Source organism: Bactrocera dorsalis, chromosome 1 (genome assembly GCF_023373825.1).
Source record: "Bactrocera dorsalis isolate Fly_Bdor chromosome 1, ASM2337382v1, whole genome shotgun sequence".
Classification (NCBI taxonomy): domain Eukaryota; kingdom Metazoa; phylum Arthropoda; class Insecta; order Diptera; family Tephritidae; genus Bactrocera; species Bactrocera dorsalis.
The window spans coordinates 112673730-112679451 of NC_064303.1; positions in this window are offsets into that span (position 1 = coordinate 112673730).

Here is a 5722-nt window from a genome sequence, read left to right on the forward strand (position 1 = left end):
AAAAGCTAAAAATGTTATCTGGCCGATGCTTTGTTTCAATTCACACGAAATCTGGCAATTTTGAGTATACTACATTAAAATGTGCAACAAGCATGCGACTAAACGCCCGCCGTGCTCGCATTTATTTGTTTGCTTATGTTAGACATAACCTCATTAGCCCATATATTGTAAGGGTATGTGTGTGTGTTTGTAGCGCACTCCCCATTAATGAAACCACACATAAATACACACTGATGTGACAATTTGAATAGTTATTAGGGGCACACACACACAGAAATGTCTCGATTTATTGAGTAAAATTGTTTATAGGCAAACTCAGTTATACATACATACATGTGCACATACATATGTATGTATATGTGCACTTGTAGTTTTTGATGCGACAAATGCATTTCGAAATTGAAAATCGAAGTTGAACATTGCCCCACCCATGAGCACTTGACATTTTGTTGCAACATCGCTAATTGCGCGGGACAACTGATTGCATTCAAAATAAAACAAGCGACCATATTTGCGGTAGACACACAATCATATAAGTACATGAAATTCACTGTTATGAAGTACATATGTAAATTTTAATATCATATTTCATGTTTCTTTAATAACAGTTATTTATAAATTTCATGCTGAAAGTTGTGTGTATGTATGTATATGTATAGGGACAACCAACAAGAATGACATAATATTAGACCTACGACAGTCGGATCTAAGTAACCAGAAGGGACCCGGATTTTTATCCGGCCAAGGACTGTCAACCGGCACTAGGCCTCGAAACACTTCAGGTATGTTTTCTGCCGCTCCAACAAAAATAATATAATAAAATACTCAAGTTTCGTCAAAATAGGTTTTTTTTTATTATGTCGACAATTTTTCGCCATTATGATTTGTATATTTGCACCCGTTTATGCCAATTTTCGAGGATCCGGTGTTGGGTTTAGGCTCGAATTTCGGCTATTATGCGCTGAATATTGCCTTTAAGCTGCTCGAGTGTTGCTGGTTGTTGACGTAAGCATTGCTTCTACCGTAAATCTTAGCGGCCATTTATCGAAATTCACGAGTCGCCAAACTTTACACACAATGTGTCCACGCTTAGACGTGAAACACGACGCAGCATACCGTCTTGTTGGAAATTGACATCGGCCTCGTCGCATCCATCAAATTCTGGGGAAAAAAGTTGCTCAATATGCGTTTTTAACGCTCGCTATTGATGGTAACAGCATTTCTATACCACAATTTGTACCAAGCGGTAAGTTTTTGGGGATGCAAATTTGATTCCTGAGCCACAAGAGCCTTTGACTCACCCAAATAGCGACAACAACATCGTTGACAGACCTATTAAGACAGAATGGGCCGCATCTGAGAATATGAGTTTTCGACGGGCGTGAATTTGGAAATTATTCGAAGAACGAGAATTTGCGTAATAGTTTTGGATATTTTCCTGCGCGGACGGATGGACGTATAGATATTCATCATTTATATATATGAAGGATGACCCATCGAGGCTCCATACTTTTTTAAAGAAGAAACACAGAAACTTCAATTAATATTTAATGGGGAAGGTTTATTATCATACGAAAATACATTCTTTTGCATTTATTTTTCGGAGATTATCTGTTTCAAATGTTAGCCGCGGCTACGTCTCGGATGGTTCATCCGTTGAGTGCAATTTTTGATGACTCGTTCGAGCATTTCGACTGGTAACTGGCGAATGACAAGCGTGATGTTTTACTCCAAGGCCTGAATCGAAGCGGGATTGTCGACATAGACTTTAGACTTTATATATCCTCACAAAAAAAGTCTAATGGTGTGATATCACACGAATTTGATCGACTGGTTCGTAAAATTATCTGCTCACCGAAGTGTTCTCTCCAAAAATCCATTGATTGATGCGATGTGTGGGAAGCGGCGCCGTCTTGTCGAAACCAGATGTAGCCGAGATCTCGAGCTTCAATTAAAGGCATCACATAGTCGGTTATCATGGCGCGAGAACGGGCGCTATTGACGGTTACATTTTAACCGGTATAATTTTTAAGAAATATGAACCAATTGTTATACCGGCCATCAAACCACACCAAACCATTGTTTTTTGGGATAAAATGGCTGCTCTTGAATCTCTTCAGGCTGCTCTTCGTCCCAAATGCGACAACTTTGCTTGTTTACATACCTACTTAGCCAGAAATGGGCCTCATCACTGCACAAAATTTGGCTCAGAAACGGTGGATCTTCTTGGAACTTTTCAAGAGCCCATAGAGCGAAGCGATTATTATACGTATACAATTTAAGATCTCGACGTAAAATGTCGAGAAGTCGATTCATATGTCATATATAGTACATATAAGTTAAGCGAAGCGCGCGAAACACAATCTTTAGAAGGACAACCAAAATAATTTAAAATAATTAAGACCTCCAAAGTAATATCATTGACTGGTGTGCATCTAATAAAGCACACACTCCTTCCCATAGGAGAAAGCAGCTGCTTCTGGTTAGTGTAAACTAATTAATAAAGCAAAATAAATCTTTTAACCGTTTTCTTCCTCATTTATTTCTGTTTTAATGCCATAGCAAGCATGAATTTTTATTCTAAACTTTTTCTCCGAATAATCAGTTGTAGAAAATACCTCGTCTGTCATTTTCCCAAAACCTTCAATGCACTTATCAATGAGTTATTGAGCTGTGGACGCTGCAACGACAGCGTTAAAAGCCGAACCGCAGCCAAATCCAGTCGCTAAGTACTCGTATTACCTTTAATTTTATGACTTTATACGCATTAAACTACCTAGTATATGTAAGAGCATGTGCATGTGTGTGTGTGTGTCTTATAACTCGCATATTGTCTACCAGCATGCGTGTGTTCTTCGGCGTGTTAGCCGCTTCCAGGAAAGACCAATTTGTGAGTGACACCTCCATGTGTATCACTAAATTATGCACCTTTACTATAAAAAAGGCATAAAATGAAAAAAAATGAAGAAGAAATAGTAACAACTCGATCCTGTTTCGCTGGTGGCTGTCACATTCACACACGTACGACGCAGTTCCCTGCTGCTGGGCATAGCACTGCCGCGCGGTGCGTCTTATCTGTGTCTATTTGTCTATTTGGGTGTCTGCGGCCTGACCGCCGTAATCAGTTGCCCCGATCAGAGGCCAAGTTAATTGACGACACTTCAATAGCACCAAAGCTGAGTGCTATCCTTAATGACATCACACTAGCGGCCAGCACACACACACACACACACAAAGAAATACGCATGTGTGGCTGCCGCGTCCATAGCACGCATGTGGTGGCACATTGGCACCATTGAACACCTTATCACCCCGTCCTATTGTCTTACCCCTCTGCTTCCCAGCAAACACACAAACACAGTTTTGGCTGCAATTTGGCATCGAAAGCGTTACGCCGCTGGTGCGCGCTACGCCTTATCGCTGGCATGCATCGTCAGGTGAAAAATTTGTAACAGCTAAATATGAGCGCGCTGTGTTGTATTGCCTGGCGGCTGGCTGTGTGGCTGCGTGGAGTGGCAGCATCCTCGCCGGAGGTCCATGCGGCCGCCGTGACCAACGGCTTTGGCTTGTGCACATACATACGTACATATGTATGCATATGTGTCGATCAGTCAGCGCCTGCGCTGAGAACTTAATTGAAATTATCTGCTTTGTTTATGTTGTTTTTATTATTTGTTTTGCCTTGACTTCATGTACATGTCAACCGTATCCATATCGGTTACTGTGTACGAGCAAGTATGCAGATCATATTTCCCATGAGGATCAAAGTGGCGACTGAGTTGCCATTGAGCTGTGATTAAAAAGAAATGTGTTTGGATTAGGAAGATGGCTGGATCAATCCTTTATGTAATTGATAGCAGATAGAGCACCCTTGATAATACTTATATGCCCTATTTATTAAGTCGTAGTTGGTTCTACTCGGCTATAATCGCGTAAGCGGTGTCTACGCCAATTAAGAAGAAGAAGTTGGTTTGACTTTCGGTTTTTCACTAGCTAATCTAAATGTTATATAGAAAATAATGAGAATTATATAAAAAGAAATTCATAGTTTGATGCAACCCATCGAACACGGAAGATACAGGGTTTGTTCGGAAAGTAATAGCACTGATTTTCTTCAGCCGCGACAGTACTTTGGACCATGCGCGCACCGACTGGATTCGGTAGAAGACATCCCTAGCTAACGAACAAGCGGCTGGTCGTTGTCTCCGAGCACCTGGAGAGTCAGGACAAACGTTTACGCGCGACTTGTTTCTGTGAGTGCTGCAAGCTGAAAAAGTAGCGTTCATTAGAGCAGAGGTACGCGATTAAATTTTGTGTGAAGCTTGGTAAATCTGCGACAGAGACGTTTGATATGATCACGTAGGCTTACCCTGATGTTACTTTGGCAAGAAGTGGGGTGTTTCGGTGGCACAAACATAATTTTTACATAAAAGGCATCGTCCACCATGAATTTATTCTTCCTGGACGGAGCGTTAAAGCCAAGTTTTACGTGGAAGTCCTCAAGAGACTCAATCGAAGGGACAAGGTCCGACAAGATATCGCAGCCGATTGGAAGTTGCACCACGACAACGGCCCGTCTCTCACCGCCTTTCTTGTGAACAGCTACCTAATCAAGGTCGGCACCCCAACGCTTTCGCAGCCGCCCTACAGCCCAGATATGGCCTCCGGACTTTATTTGTTTCCCTGCCTGAAAAGGCCGATGAAAGGTGATCCAAGCAGCATGCACCTCGGCTCTCAAAGGAGAATGCCTTCCATGACGCTTTCAATGCTTGGAAATCGCGCAGGCAGTGCTGCATCGACGCAGAAGGAGCCTATTTGGACAGTTTTTAAAGAAAATGTCAACATGGCAACTCTGTCTTTAGTAGACTAACATACCGACATACATAGTATATACAAACGTAAGCCGTCAATGTCAACGCGCATTGGCTCGCTATCAATTGCCAACGGCTAAGTATCGTGAAATGTGTATTTTGTGTGCGCGCTGTGACATTTTAATGCGCTTGCTGCGCCGGTGGTCAGCTGATCGATAGGCGAGCGCACAGCAGGCGCACACATATGCGCGCGTACAATGCGACTTATAACGACTTATTCAATGCTAGAGATGCGCCACAATTATCTCTTCCCCCCTGCGCGCCCCGCAAACTGCAGCTGCACCATGGCTTGATCGCTTTCTTAACACTTTTGGGTGACAAAGGCAAGACGCGAGTGGCGACATAAATGAGACGTTAGTCGGTTTAATTAAATTGTCTGCGTGTCTCTGGCATATGATGGGACATGAGAACCCACAAGCCCGCCGAGCAAACGCAGCAAAAAAGGGTGCTGAGCGCTATCGCAGATAAAGTTACTCGAACTGTATGCGCGCCAGTGGAAGACGAGGGGGCAGGGGCGCACAATAAGTGTGCACTTAAAATCGAAAAAAATATCATAATTATAATGTTACGATTGGGAATGAGAGCGAAGGCAATGCAGCCGCAATTGATCTGTTTACTTAACTCTCCAAATACTGCTTCAATGAAGACAATGTTGTCAGGCTTTGGTGGAAACAAATAGTCTATATTATCCCATTTATCGGATGAAATATTGTTATGCTCGTTTTTAGTTTTCCTTTTTTCACCATTTCTTCATTTGTTTTGCGCTGTTGTTGTTGTTGTGGTTGCACTATGTTGGTGGTTGCCGAAGACTGCCCTCAAATAGAGTAAACAAAGCGTTTATGATGAAGCCA